We start from the raw sequence: 16,408 nt of genomic DNA, 5'->3' as shown, positions 1-16,408 counted from the left end.
CTCGAGTTAAATTCTTAGCTCGAGGTCGTAAAGTAAATTAACAATCACCTGTCAAAGCACACCACCCACCTACAGAGGGATATCAACATCTTCCAACACCACTTTTATTTAACTAGGCATGTCAGTTAAGAACAAATGTTTATTTACAATGACGACCTAACCCAGCCAAACCCTAAACCGGACGATGCTGGGCCAATTGTGTGCCGCCCTATGGGAAACCCAACCACAGCCAGTTGTGATACAGACTGGAATCGAACCAGTTGGCTGACCCTCACTTCCTACTCGTTGCCAAACCCACTGGCTCCAGGTCATCTACAATACCCTGCTAGGTAAAGTCCCCCCTTATCTCAGCTCGCTGGTCACCATAGCAGCACCCACCTGTAGCACGCGCTCCAGCAGGTATTACTCTCTGGTCACCCCCAAAACCAATTCCTCCTTTGGCCGCCTCTCCTTCCAGTTCTCTGCTGCCAATGACTGGAACAAACTACAAGAATCTCTGAAACTGGAAGCACTTATCTCCCTCACTAGCTTTAAGCACCAGCTGTCAGAGCAGCTCACAGATTACTGCACCTGTACATAGTCCATCTATAATTTAGCCCAAACAACTACCTCTTCCCCTACTGTATTTATTTTGCTCCTTTGCACCCCATTATTTCTACTTTGCACATTCTTCCACTGCAAATCTACAATTCCAGTGTTTTACTTTCTATATTGTATTTACTTCACCACCATGGCCTTCTTTTTTTGCCTTTACCTCCCTTATCTCACCTCATTTGCTCACATTGTATATGGACTTATTTTTCTATTGTATTATTGACTGCATGTTTGTTTTACTCCATGTGTAACTCTGTAGTTGTGTGTCGAACTGCTTTGCTTTATCTTGGCCAGGTCACAATTGTAAATGAGAACTTGTTCTCAACTTGCCTACCTGGTTAAATAAAGGTGAAATAAAATAAAATAAACAGGGTCTGTAGTGACACCTCTAGCACTGAGATGCAGTGCCTCAGACCACTGTGCCACTCGGGAGCCCTGAGTGCTTCATCCAGCTTGTTCCTCTGTCCTCAGCTGAAGATTCCAAATGTGATTTTCTACAATTTTTTCTTTCTTCTAATATTCCCCGATTCATGACGTTCCCGATTTCAACCAATCCAATCTCATTGTTTCAAATGTGAAATAGTATACGTCATTAGCGTTGGATGCGCATGCTTCAAAACATTTTTATTTTTTTTGTATTTTGGAGAAATTACAAGTGGTGCTGGTGAGTAACAAAATAATATTAAATCATGCCACTAAACCAGTCAAGAGTTTCAGCGTTGATGAACAAAGGTTTAGCGTTAGCAAGCTCACTAACGTTAGCTGCACTGAAGCCCCTGACCAGAGCTAGATTCGCACCTGCTCTTGAGCTACAAACACCAAACCGATGTTGAAATGTGTAGACCGAATCAACTTTGTTTGTCAAAAGATTGTTGGTATTATTAATACTTTTTGAAACATTTTAATTTGACATAAAAAGTGTATAAATGTGCAGTAAGGGCTACCTAAAGTACAGGCGATGACACTTCTAGGGTCTTACACATGTGTAAGTGCAACAAAGCACATGGCTACTTAGTTATATATAGATTTATATTTCAATGGGTGCTCTATCTCATTGCCTCCCTCCTGATTTCTACATGTTTAGCAAAATAGGGGTTAGGGTATCCATGGCGGAAGTGCCTGGCCCATAGTGCACTACTTTTGACCAGAGCCCTATGTAGTGAATAGGGTCCCATTTGTTTGATTTGATTAGGCACCTTTGAAGAGCTGAAATGTATACATACCAGCAGAGGGCAGCAACACTATAGTGAATACAACCCATGTTTTGTGAATGCCTCTGCAGTCTGTACTGACACATTAGCTTCATCCCAAATGGCACCCTATTGCCTAAATGGGCCCTGTACAAAATAAGTGCACTATATAGGAAATAGGGTGGAATGTGGGGTATCTGCTGCTCATTGGTGGGTCTTCTGGGAATACCTCAGGATCATCCACAGGTGGAGCTGGGTTGTCCAGAGCCCACCATCTGTCTTTATATGTTTAGAAACAAGATGGTAATGTAGGCAACTGGTTTTGGAAAGGCTAAAATGCATAGTCTGCTTTAACACTGTCATGGAAAAGTCCATTGTGCTTCAGGTGTGTTGTATCTTATGTGTCAATATTGCCACTTGTGAAAATGACCATAGATGTGGGCTCCACTGAAACACTTAGTATGGCTTGTGATTGAGACCAGAGAATCAATTGTATTTAAGTGTGTGTGTATGTATATCTGTGTTGGTTTGTGTGTGTATATGGTTTGATTATGTTGCCTGATTAAAACCTCTGTTGTTTTTTGTGTGACTGTGGACAAATGCAATGGCAACAGACTTGAGTTTTCCAGCAATCTTCTCTTTTCCACAGGTCAGAAACATAAAGTCAATGAGAGAGAACTGCCCTGCACTTTCATCCCAATGTCTGGATTCTGGGATCCCCTGGAAGTGATCAATGTAAGAGGTATGATAATGAGTAGTACGATTAGCATCACCTGAGGGGCACTGGCAGTTTTGTACACACACACACACACATGCACATACACACGCACCCAGCCAGCCAGCACGTCACCTCTCTCTACACACCCCCTGTTGAAGTCAACAGTCAACCGCCCACTGTTGGGTCGGATGGCATCTGGTTTTCAGGGGAAATGGAAAGTGAGCCTGTGACACAACTTCCGCTTTTGGACGTTAATATGGTGACACTCCATCTTAACTCCTCCACATTTACTGGATTGGTTGAACAGTGCAGAAGAGAACCTCTCCCAACAGTTTTTTCCCCCCTAATCAGGACCAGAAATAAAGAAACACTGCTCAGTAGTTTCTTTTATGCCTGCTACGTTAGGTTAACAATCAACACACCTCTGGGAGACTTCAGGAAAGCTGCAACTGCACTGCCTTGATTTAGGCCCAATTACAGTGTCAGCAGTGTGGTGCCAGGACAACAACCTCTCCATCAATGTCATCATGACCAATAATCTGATCATAGACTATAGTAAACAGAGGGCCAAGCACACCCTCTTCTACATCGACAGGGCTGTAGTGGAGCAAGTAAAGAGATTCAAGTTCCCCGGTGTCCACATCACTAAGGAGTTAACATGGTCCAAACACACCAACACAGTCGTGAAGAAGGCACAATAATGCCTCTGTTCTATGTGGTACCATATTGATAATAACACTTATACAACACAAAAATAACACCTATATCATTTTTACAATATAATATGGCTGACACAGTAAAAAGTAAATTATGAAAGGTTGTTTATAGAACAATTCTTCATAAAGGTGTTATAAAGAACCAAAGAAAAGGGTTCTATATTGGCCCAAAAAGGGTTATAACCACAGCGGAATCCTTTTTTTGGTGCTAAATAGAACCTTTTTCATTTTGAACCTTATGAGCATGGTTCTTTATGGAACCTTCAAAAAAGGGTTCTATAGAGCACCAATAAGGGTTCCTCTATAATTACAAGCCAGGTAACTCCAATCTAGTACTATTTTAAACCATTTTGTGTGTGTGTGTGAGGAGCTTGGAATAAGGGTAGTTAATGAACAAAAAGTCCTGTCGTGCGAGTGAGCCTTTCCAGGTCTTGAAGACGTGTGCAGGTGTGCATCAACATCACAACCATGGATGAGATGCAGTGGTGTGGTGTAGATCTTGGGAGTGGGGTGCTTTGCTGCCATATCCGTGCAAGCAAGCATTTGTATAACATAGTAAGTGCCTGCCAAGCACCACCCCAATCCCCCCATAACCCCCTCCTCCCACACCCTCAGGCCATGGCATCCCGAGTTCAAAGGACAGACAGACTGGAAATGGAGCTCCAATCACCTTGATTGGGGAGAAAATGGTTTCTTGTCTGAGCAATGTGCAGCTGTTCAGACGGAGGGACGGAGAGGGTCTTCTGATGGTAACCTGTAGCCAAATCACTTTGGGATAGGAGCAGGAGCACTAAAGCCTTGTTCACATTGGCAGTTTGAAGTGACTCAAATCCAATTTTTGGGGCATATCCAATTCGAATCTGTACTTTCTCCTGCAGTCTGAACAGCCAAAAATCACATGTCGGATATTTGAAGCCACATTTCAAACCAGCTTCGTAGGTGGCTTGAAATCAGATACAAATATGTTTATTGGCCAGGCGACTTGTGTTTGAACACAAGTCACCCTTAAGTGTTTTTTTATTGCACTCAAGTGGTTTTTAGACTGTTATTTGGCATATCTTGTTGCCTGCTACTCAGTTGACAGGTAGACAATAACAGGTGGCAGCTAACTAGCTTGTTAATTATTTATAAACAAATTAGTGAATGTGCTAGAAACCTAAACAGCTACATACAGTAGCTAGTTGGCTGTTGTGGTTAGCCAGAAAGGACTTGTTTTGAAAATAAGATCATCTTATCCTTTGAGGCTTGAAAGTATTTCTTACACTATGATTTTGAACATTCAAAACAACTGGGAAACGTCCACGGCAGGCATTGTTGACCTTAGCTTGTGGCAAAAGTGATAGGAAGCACAATATCCACAACCAATCAGCCTACACCACTGCGCACTCACCTGTTGTTACTATGACAACTAGCATGGCCATGTCAGCAAATGACTGCTGTCTGAACACACACACACATCTGATTTGGTCACTTGTAACTTGCTGTTTGGACAGTCAATATTCCAACACGGATTTGAAAAACAAAACTGATTTGAGCATTGTGGTCTGCAGTGTAAACAAGGCTTAACTGTTGATCACATAATACTATCAGAGATGGGTCAAATATACATCAAAGTGTATCTTGTTACAAATACAACATCCTTTATTTTTTAAATGTTTTATTTTTTATTTCACCTTTATTTAACTAGGCAAGTCAGTTAAGAACAAATACTTATTTACAATGACGGCCTACCAAAAGGCAAAAGACCTCCTGTGGGGACAAGGGCTGGGATAAAAAAAAAATCTCTCTATACAGTGCCTTGCGAAAGTATTCGGCCCCCTTGAACTTTGCGACCTTTTGCCACATTTCAGGCTTCAAACATAAAGATATAAAACTGTATTTTTTTGTGAAGAATCAACAACAAGTGGGACACAATCATGAAGTGGAACGACATTTATTGGATATTTCAAACTTTTTTAACAAATCAAAAACTGAAAAATTGGGCGTGCAAAATTATTCAGCCCCTTTACTTTCAGTGCAGCAAACTCTCTCCAGAAGTTCAGTGAGGATCTCTGAATGATCCAATGTTGACCTAAATGACTAATGATGATAAATACAATCCACCTGTGTGTAATCAAGTCTCCGTATAAATGCACCTGCACTGTGATAGTCTCAGAGGTCCGTTAAAAGCGCAGAGAGCATCATGAAGAACAAGGAACACACCAGGCAGGTCCGAGATACTGTTGTGAAGAAGTTTAAAGCCGGATTTGGATACAAAAAGATTTCCCAAGCTTTAAACATCCCAAGGAGCACTGTGCAAGCGATAATATTGAAATGGAAGGAGTATCAGACCACTGCAAATCTACCAAGACCTGGCTGTCCCTCTAAGTCCCTTCAGCTCATACAAGGAGAAGACTGATCAGAGATGCAGCCAAGAGGCCCATGATCACTCTGGATGAACTGCAGAGATCTACAGCTGAGGTGGGAGACTCTGTCCATAGGACAACAATCAGTCGTGTATTGCACAAATCTGGCCTTTATGTAAGAGTGGCAAGAAGAAAGCCATTTCTTAAAGATATCCATAAAAAGTGTTGTTTAAAGTTTGCCACAAGCCACCTGGGAGACACACCAAACATGTGGAAGAAGGTGCTCTGGTCAGATGAAACCAAAATTGAACTTTTTGGCAACAATGCAAAACGTTATGTTTGGCGTAAAAGCAACACAGCTGAACACACCATCCCCACTGTCAAACATGGTGGTGGCAGCATCATGGTTTGGGCCTGCTTTTCTTCAGCAGGGACAGGGAAGATGGTTAAAATTGATGGGAAGATGGATGGAGCCAAATACAGGACCATTCTGGAAGAAAACCTGATGGAGTCTGCAAAAGACCTGAGACTGGGACGGAGATTTGTCTTCCAACAAGACAATGATCCAAAACATAAAGCAAAATCTACAATGGAATGGTTCAAAAATAAACATATCCAGGTGTTAGAATGGCCAAGTCAAAGTCCAGACCTGAATCCAATCGAGAATCTGTGGAAAGAACTGAAAACTGCTGTTCACAAATGCTCTCCATCCAACCTCACTGAGCTCGAGCTGTTTTGCAAGGAGGAATGGGAAAAAATGTCAGTCTCTCGATGTGCAAAACTGATAGAGACATACCCCAAGCGACTTACAGCTGTAATCGCAGCAAAAGGTGGCGCTACAAAGTATTAACTTAAGGGGGCTGAATCATTTTGCACGCCCAATTTTTCAGTTTTTGATTTGTTAAAAAAGTTTGAAATATCCAATAAATGTCGTTCCACTTCATAATTGTGTCCCACTAGTTGTTGATTCTTCACACAAAAATACAGTTTTATATCTTTATGTTTGAAGCCTGAAATGTGGGAAAAGGTCGCAAAGTTCAAGGGGGCCGAATACTTTCGCAAGGCACTGTGCATGCATGGTATTACGTGGCTTTGGATATAAGTATTTGCAAAATGGAATATAGCCTGTGCATTACAGAGCTGGATGTACTCCCGAGGTGTGCAGCGGTCTAAAGCACTGCATCTCAGTGCAAGAGGTGTCACTGTAGTCCCTGGTTTGAATCCAGGCTGCATCACTTCTGGCCGTTATTGGGAGGGCGGTGCACATTTGGCCCAGTGTCGTCCATGTTTGGGGGTAGGTCGTCATTGTAAATTAAAATTTGTTCTTAATTAACTTCTTTGGGATCGGTGTCCACCGGACGGTTGAGCTAACGTAGGCTAATGCGTTTAGCATGAGGTTGTAAGTAACAAGAACATTTCCCAGGACATGGACATATCTGATTTTGGCAGAAATCTTAGTCTTGTTAATCTAACTGCACTGTCCAATTTACAGTAGCTATTACAGTGAAATAATACCATGTTATTGTTTGAGGAGAGTGCACAGTTTTGAACATGACAAGTTATTAGTAAACAAATTAGGCACATTTGGGCAGTCTTGAGAGAACCATTTTTATATAAATGCAATGGTTCATTGGATCAGTCTAAAATTCAAATGGTACCAAGAATATGCACATCCTTGCTTCATGGCCTGAGTTACATGCAGTTAGATTAAATAAAAACATTAACAGGAGTGTTTCTGTGGTGTGGGATTCACCAGTAGTATGGCTACTGTGGGGCACAGGCCTCACTGCTCTCTTAGCTGCTGTTCCTTTTTATGAGTCTCCACTGCTGCTTTATTCCTCATCTGGATCTCTGTCTAATCTTGTTATGTTGTTACAGTGTGTCAGTCAGTCGGTGTGTGTGTGTGTTCTGCACATGTTAAAGTAGGCCTAGGAACAGTAATATAAGGGCACAAGGCGAGACCCAAATGCAGACACAGGAGGCAGATGGTAGAGCTCCGATATTTATTATAGGAAAGGGAGTAGGCAAAGGCAGGTCGGGGACAGGCGAGAGTTCATAAACCAGGTCAGAGTCCAAACAGTACCAGAAGATAGGCAGTCTCAAGGTCAGGCCAGGCAGGGATCAGAAACCAGACCCAAGTCCAAAACAGTACAAGGGGATAGGCAGACTGGTGGTCAGGCAGGCGGGCTCGGAGCCAGGACAGGCAAGGGTCGAAACGAGGAGGACTAGAAACAGAGATTGGGGAAAAATAGGTGCAAGGAAAATTGCTGGTTGACTTCGCAAACAAGACGAACTGGCACAGAGAGACAGGAAACACAGGGATATATACACCAGGGATAATAAGAGACACCTGGGGGGGTGTAGACAATTGCAAGGACAGGTGAACCAGATCAGGGTGTGATAAGTGAATTACCTCTTTATTGACTTATGATTGAGTAGTACTGGTGAGAATGGATAAGGGAGACAGTCAGACTGATCTAACATCTGGTGACATTGAACAGGAGTCCTGTTCATTTTTACCTCTGCTCTTGGAGTTCAAGCCTAAATATTCAGTTGGTGGGAAATATTCATAATGGATTTCAAAAATAATTTCCCAAGATGACAAATAAAGTTGCATTGAATTTGACTTGTATCATATAATGTGAGCAGCCCTTCCTTTACCTAGCACAGTGACACACTTGAAGTATTGACTGTGAGTAGTAGTAGCCTAGCTCTAGAGCCTACAGCAGTAGCCTAGAACTAGAAGTCATGGAGAGGCTGTACGTGTGAAGGGGAAAATGTGACATCATGAAGCATTCCATAAGGCAGGACAGAACGTTTGTGGTCTGATGTGTTTTTCAGTAGTTACGGAAGCCTGACTCGCGTGTGCCGCCTCCTTCGCTCTGTAAATCTGTGTTTGATGATTTTCATATTCTGTTTCACTGTTTTGTTTTAGGGGAGACTTCTGGTGATATTGTTATTTGGCTTCATTTCCAACCATGCCAGATCTTACAGTTTTCGCATGACAAAAGTCTGCAGCACAGCCTTTCCGGAACAGGCCGAGCAGGCTCGGCCAATAGGTCCTTGAGTTTCCACCGCATAACAACAATGTTTCATTTTGTCTAATCGGGGGTATTTAGGCTAAGTAAACTATCACTCTTCGGGATTTCATCTGCAGCCCATGGCCCAGTCATGCAGGCCTCTTATTCAAACCATTTGTGTGCGGTCAGGAGTGAGGGGCGGAGGGTTAAGGGGACGCAGGGGGGCAGGTAGTTGAGAGGAGATAGTGGGGGGACTGGATAGCCCTGGGAGAAAGTCTGGGAAGGGGAGTGTGAGAGGTATTGGCAAGGAGAACTAAACCACATGCAGCAGCTTGCGTGATTGTGATTTCTTCTTCTGCCCCCCCACAACTTCCTGAAGCACCTGCACGCACACAGCCACTTATCCCCTCTGTATGTTCATTAGGGCATACAGTGGAAAACTAAAAATGTTGTTTCTTGTTGGACAGTCTTTGTAGATCCACCCTGTTTCAGTCTTTTTTCTTCCATTTGGTGACTATGATGAATGTGATCTTGGTTTGGTCATCTGAGCATGCCAGACAGACAGATACTGAAGTCAGTCCTGAACCGTTCATTTGAGCAATATGAAATCTGATGGTGTGCAAACAACCACTACATTCACCCACACTACCTTTTATTGGTGAGGTCATGCCACTACCCCTTACCTACCCCAGGCTGTCTCCTCCATCCCCTTTTCTTTCTCCCGCATCGATTTAGGATCAAAAATAGTCTCATAAAAAGCCTTGAGAAGGACGTCTAAGCCAAAAGCCAGATCCAGCCAGCAAGTTTTTAATGGTACTGGTTTATAATGAAACACTCCTTGAGCCGTTCTCCCAAAGCGCTGACGTTATCCGCTGGACACACGCGCATATTAAAAGTGCACGCTTTTTATAACGTGTGTGACTATCAGAGAGAGGGTGGGAGGGGGGGGGGGGGGGGGGGGGGGGGGGGGGGGGGGGGAGTGGAGGGGGAGGGGAGAGAGTGTGGGGGGAGTGGAAGGGGAGGACGGGGAATGGAGGGGGAGGGAGGGTAGTGGAGAGGGGAGGGAAGGGCGTTGATGGCGTGGATGGGAGAGAGGGCAGGGAGTGGAGGGCAGTGAGGGGTGTTGAGGCTGGTTGGGAAGATGTAGAGAGAGAAATCACTCCAAAATAAACCCCTGTTACCAATGTCTTTATCTGCCTTGGTTACTGCTGTGTAGATTTTGTCGCAGGTTTAATTTTTTTTTTTAAATATCACGTTTTAGTGGATGAGTACGAGGCTTCACTCTCTGACTCTGACTGCTGTTGTAAAGAGCAGATGTTTTGAGGTCATTGCTTCATTTCGATCAGCCGTTCTCTCGGCTGGTGTTGACACTTGTGGGCTGCAGTCATACTTAATGAGGGAGTCATGATGTGTTGTGGTGCCATTGCCATTCATGCTTTGGCCTACGTCCACACAATACAAACTGTTTGGTGATTAAATAATGCATTCTGTTTCTGCTCTGACAGGTTAAGTCCACACTCTGATGACCCATTATTCAATTAACTATAACTAGAATTAGTATTAGTCAATCTACACCTCTTCAAAATGGGAAGCTTGGATGTGAGCTAAGTTTTGAGTCAATGACTGTGAGGACTGAGCCCCAGGTTGGACAAGTTTATCCTCCAGAAATTGAGTATCTTCCAAGCGACTAAGTTATTTATGGATTCATACTTGGGTGGGGTTTAGCGTGCGTGGGCTGATGAACCCCCTAAGAACCCACTCCATTTAAGCATTCAAGCAAGCCTATTTTTTTTTTAGCAGTGTATTCTATTCATTATGTTATGCATTAATGTGAATACATATTTCTGTCCCTTGCCACCACTATAGCCTCCACCGGCATGGTCCCAGTCCACACACTTAAATTATTTCTACAGATTGGAGGTCTAAAATATTATTTTGTGTGGCCGCCGCCGGCCCGGCCTGGACGCATGATCACTCTGCCGGGTCTGGTTGCCATGCTCAATCTTTCATCCATGGGGCTGTGTGAGTGTGCATGTGTGGGCGGTGTGTCTGTCTGTGTGTGTGTGTTTCTCTGTGTCTCAGCGTGTCTCTGTCTGTCTGCATCTGAGCGCGTGTCTGTGTGTGTGTCTCTGTCTGTCTATTTGTTTGTGTGGGTGGGTGCGTGTGTGTGTCTGTATGTGTGCGTGTGTGTGTGCTTTTGTTTGCGTCTGTGACTCCTCTCTCACCCAGGTTGCTTCACTTTAAACCCTTGAACACTGCTGCCTGTCCAGGGTGGACACAACAACCGTGTGATGTCATTTCCTCCTCGGGGGGCATCTGCTCGAGTCCTCATGGTAGCAGCGGTAACAGGTGGGCTCAGCTTCAGAGGTTCCAGCAGTGTAGCAGGCACCAGGCAGTGTGGTCCCTGGACCCTGGGTGAGCGAGACCTTAGCTGTTCACTGTCTGCTAATGAAGCAGGCCTGTTAATGGAAATAATGTGTGAAAGGACGAGAGCTTTAGGAATTATGTGTAAGATATGGAAAGAATGTTATTTTTACTTGAACCCTCAGATTCTGGAATCTGAGACTCTCAAACCAAAGTGCTTTAATATCGGAACAGAGTTTAAGTTTTAATTGAAAAATTCACCCTACGTGGTGGCACAGTATACAGTTCAGTTACTATAATTCTTGTCTTCAATATCCAAAGCAGCAAAAGGTTCAATAGAGTTCAGCCCAGCTCGGCTGGAGAGACGATTACCAGAAGCAGAGTAACAACAATCACTGGTCAAATCTCAAATGGCATCCTATTACCTATATAGTACACTACTTTTGTAGTAGAGTCCTATGGGTCCTGGTCAAAAGTAGTGCACTATATGGTAAATAGGATGCCATTTGGGACACACTGCTATAAGCTTTCTTTCCTGTAGCTGCGTGTAGACTGTACGACATCCTCCTCACGTAACCTAACCACAGAACCTGTAGAGCATCAATAAAACTCAGCCTTTCCTCTCTCTCTCTCTCTCTCTCTCTCTCTCTCTCTCTCTCTCTTCTCCTTCACTCTTCACTCTTCCCTTTCTTTCTCTTTTTGTCTAACGTCAGAGCTGCAAGCACTGAACCACGTCTATCAGCAGTCAGTAAAGTGGATTACTATACACTGAGTGTACAGAACATTAGGAACACCTTCCTAATATTGAGATGCACCCCTCCCTTTTGCCCTCAGAACAGCCTCAATTCGTCCGGGCATGGACTTTACAAGATGTCGAAAAGCGTTCCACAGCGATGCTGGCCCATGTTGACTACAATGCTTCCCACAGTTGTGTCAAGTTGGCTGGATGTCCTTTGGGTGTTTGACCATTCTTCATGCTCAAAGGAAACTGTTGAGTGTGTAAAATCCAGCAGCATTGCAGTTCTTGACAAACCAGTGTGCCTGGCACCTACTTCCATACCCCGTTCAAAAGTACTTGAATATTTAGTTTTTCCTATTCACCCTCTGAATGGCACACATACACAATCTCAGTCTCAATTGTCTCAAGGCTTAAACATCCTTCTTTAGCCTGTCTCCTCCCCTTCATCTACACTGATTCAAGTGGATTTAACAAGTGACACCAATAAGGGATCATAGCTTTCACCTGGATTCACCTGATCATTCTGCATCATGGAAAAAGCAAGCGTTCTTAATGTTTTGTGTACCTCTCTCACCATCTCATCATTATCATCATCCCATCTTCTACTATTCAGTGAAGTGTTACAGTTCACCAGGACTTCTTGATATGGATACACATGATATTTGCTGTCTCATGCTTCCGTGTCCATGTGACTGATATTGGCTGAGTTTTGCGTAATACCAAAAAAGGTTTAATGCACTTTGTTACACGTTAGTAATTTAGGCAACGCTCTTATCCAGAGCAATTAGGGTTAAGTGCCTTGCTCAAGGATACATCGACAGATTTCTCACCTAGTCAGCTCAGGAATTCAAACCAGCAACTTTTTGGTTACTGGCCCAACTCTCTTAACCAATAGGCTACCTGCTTCTACCCGCCATGTTGTGCTCTTGTAAGCCTAAGACATCTTAATTATCTCCTTGGGGATCAATAAAGTTATATATATCCCCAATCAGACACACATTTGTAGACTCATGAACACTTCTAGTTTATTAAAACATGGCATTCTACATTGCTTCTCTCCCTCTTTACCAATTACTGAAACATATAAAGTGGAATTGTTGTTGGCTGTCTTTCCTGTAGGCCTGTGTCTCACTAATGGGTCTAGAGGAAATAATATACTGTATTTATCAAATCACTTATTAAAACATAATGGAAATCTGTGTTTTAAAGCTGTCTCAACCATAATCTTCCCTGAGAGAGGAAAACAATAAAACAGAATAAAATAGAAAGTGTTTTCACAATTATAATTCTGCATCGCTTAGCCTATACACGACTAACCAACACTAACATCACACACACATCCCCCCCCCCCCCCCCCCCCCCCCACATTTAGACCCATATGAACTGAGCTGATAGGTTACACAAGGGAAAATGGAACGAACCAAGGTGAGTTAAACCACAGGGGAGTCACAGATACATTCAACGTAATGATCCTGGGAGTCAGTTCTATGTTTATCTATTTCTTCCTGTTACTGCATCATTACTGTCCCCTCTTAGGGAGAGTTCCATTGTGGAGGTGTCCATCGCACTTTGACAGGAATACTGCATTAGTAACTTACTGAAGGTTATACTCCCCTGCCACTTGATAGGCCTACATGCATGCCCTGTCCTAGGAGAGTAATAGGGTGCAATTTGGGAGACAGTCCCAGTCCCACCATCACCCCGAAGGCAGCCGGCTGATTTTCCAGCAAGGTTTTAATGAGAATCGCAGACAGGAGGAGAGGAAACGTAGAGTGTATTTATAGAACCGGGAGGAATGCAACCCCCTAATTATTCTTGTCTATCTACCTCCCCACAGGATAACCTGCTGCTCACCATTTACTTCCTCTGTATGTCCCAAATGGCACCCTATTCCCTGTATAGTGCATTACGTTTGACGAGGGCCCGAAACAATTGCACTATATAGGGAAAAGGGTGCCATTTGGGACGCAACCCTGTTTTTCAACACTGACTTGGTGGAGGAGGGAAAAGTCGTGACAGAAACCGGAAGCAGGCCAAAGAGAAGGACAATATAAAAGTGTGTGTAAATACCAGACTGAGGTTAGTGGGGAACTTTTGGAAAGTCAGAAAGTGTTAGTAAAGAAAATGCAATGCAAGCATCTGATATACATTTAAAAAAAATATAAATAAATGTAACCTTTATTTAACTAGGCATGTCAGTTAAATAAAGGCATGTCAGTTAAGAACAAATTCTTATTTACAATGACTGCCTACCCTGGCCAAACCCGAACGACGCTGGGCCAATTGTGCGTCGCCCTATGGGACTCCCAATCACAGCCGGATGTGATGCAACCTCAATGCGAACATAAAAGTGTCATATTACTGTAGCGCTACATGATTCAGTGATACTTCAGGTGCTTTCTACATATCCTGTGTATTTAAGTTTGGACAGAAAGGAGGTCTCGGGCCTCTACTCACCACTGCTTCCCCCTACAACTCTATTTCTATGGCTTCACCACTCCTTCTGTTGTCAACATCACCAGACCTGAGTTCAAATAGTATTTGAAGTCTTTCAAATACGTTGTGTTTTCTCTAGCCTGCCTGATGGATAGGGGTTTGCACTTCTGCAACTTTTAATTTGGTTCCATTCTACCAGACAAGCTCAATCAAGCCCAACTAAAATATTTGAAATGATATCAAATTGTATTTGAACCCAGGTCTTACTTTCACCACCGGCTGTTTCACCACTTCTTCCATGTTCAGCATGACGCCTGAATAGTTTATTTGATTCAGAGTCTCCTGGAGGTTCTACGGGTACACATCCCAAACGAACTTCCCGTGGAGATGAATTAAGCATCCTTACCCAAATCCTGCGCTGCCCCTTGTACTCTAAGGAAAATTATGAAGCATGATTATGAGCTAATCACCTTAATGAAAGGCACAATGTTTCCTTGGCAGCTCTAAATCAGTTGCAGGGTTGTTAGTAGTTGTCCCATGTTTGTTCTCTGTTGTCGCTAAAACACTCTTGTCCCCTTATTGTGAAAAGGGAAAGGGGGATACCTAGTCAATTGTAGAACTGAATGCATTCAACTGAAATGTGTCTTCCGCATTTAACCCAACCCCTCTGTGTAGGCTGTCTGTGTGGGTCTGTGTGTGTGCTCGAGTGTGTGTGTGTTTGTGTTTTGTTGTTGTTGTCACTAAAACACTCACCTCACTGCCAGATGCGTGTAGAGACCTTTTAGAATTAGATACACTCCAGGTATAATGTACATCTCACAGACTTTGTGTTTTTTGTGGACACTTTAGGTACTGTAAATTGGCTTGGTTTAGGCCAGCCATACCACCTGTCTTCTAAAACAAAGCAAAGTCGACCTAGTACATCAGAGGAGATGAGCAGCATGGAAAGTTAGTGTAATCTTCTCCCCTCCAACCACACACACACAATAACACAAGAGCATGTGCTGTCAACCGTTATGTCACTTTGCATGCAACGGAGCACTGAAATCTGTGGTGTAAAAGGTCCAAACATCAGAGCAAGCTCACAGTTTGTTTGCATTTCTCCATAATGAGGTACGATGACAGATTGACCTATTGAGGGAGGAAAAAACACAGGATGTGTCCCAAATGGCACCCAATTCCCTATATAGTGCACTACTTTTGTAGTAGAGCCCTATGGGCCCTGGATGCACACCCTATTGAGGAACAGAGCACACATGCAACTTTAAATAGATGGTAGATGGTCCATTTATTCATACATAGTAGAGTATCTGGATACCTAAATTAAAGATTGTTATTATAACAGTAGTCCTATTCCCCAGGCTATAGTCTAGCGTTTGGTCCAGACCTGGGTTCAAACACTATTTGGACTATTTCAAATACTTTAGCTTTGCCTGATTGAACTTGCCTCTTGCAATGGAACCAATAGACATGTCCCAAATGTTGCAAACCCTGCCCATCCGGCACTATCCTTACAGAAAACCACATGATTTCACATGTGGAAAACCACATGATTTTACGTGTGACATTTCCACGTCTTGCACACAACAGTCTGTTGGAACAATCTGGTCTCATAGCATTTTGTATTATTCTGTACGCAAATCCAGATTAGAGATGATATAACCCCTCCTGTCTCAGCCTCCAGTATTTATGCTGCAGTCGTTTATGTGTCGGGGGGCTAGGGTCAGTTTGTTATATCTGGAGTACTTCTCCTGTCCTATTCGGTGTCCTGTGTGAATTTAAGTGTGCTCTCTCTAATTCTCTCTTTCTCTCTTTCTTTCTCTCTCTCGGAGGACCTGAGCCCTAGGACCATGCCTCAGGACTACCTGACATGATGACTCCTTGCTGTACCCAGTCCACCTGGCTGTGCTGCTGCTCCAGTTTCAACTGTTCTGCCTTATTATTATTGGACCATGCTGGTCATTTATGAACATTTTAACATCTTGGCCATGTTCTGTTATAATCTCCACCCGGCACATCCAGAAGGGGACTGGCCACCCCACATAGCCTTCCTCTCTAGGTTTCTTCCTAGGTTTTGGCCTTTCTAGGGAGTTTTTCATAGCCACCGTGCTTCTACACCTGCATTGCTTGCTGTTTTAGGCTGGGTTTCCGTACAGCACTTTGAGATATCAGCTGATGTACGAAGTGCTATATAAATACATTTGATTTGATAACATTTCATTGGGTAGGTATTAATTTGTGGATGTCCATCACCAATTTCGTATTATATGTTATGATCATCAAGTA

General features: G+C 43.3%; 1 long non-coding RNA gene across 2 annotated transcripts; it reads left to right on the top strand.

Moving 5' to 3' along the window:
- The first annotated feature begins 1,187 nt into the window (after positions 1 to 1,187).
- LOC118943900 lies at positions 1,188 to 15,868 on the top strand. 2 transcript variants are annotated; one of them, XR_005039248.1, is made up of 4 exons: positions 1,188 to 1,258; positions 2,434 to 2,526; positions 13,524 to 13,765; positions 14,972 to 15,868. It is a non-coding gene; the product is annotated as an uncharacterized LOC118943900 (long non-coding RNA). The 2 variants fall into 2 exon arrangements; XR_005039247.1 differs by having other exon boundaries at positions 13,524 to 15,868.
- The last annotated feature ends 540 nt before the right edge of the window (positions 15,869 to 16,408 follow it).

This window comes from Oncorhynchus mykiss, chromosome 23, assembly GCF_013265735.2.
Source record: "Oncorhynchus mykiss isolate Arlee chromosome 23, USDA_OmykA_1.1, whole genome shotgun sequence".
Taxonomy (NCBI): Eukaryota; Metazoa; Chordata; class Actinopteri; order Salmoniformes; family Salmonidae; genus Oncorhynchus; species Oncorhynchus mykiss.
The sequence above is the reverse complement of the archived record's forward strand: the minus strand, read 5'-3'. Positions and strand labels throughout refer to the sequence as shown.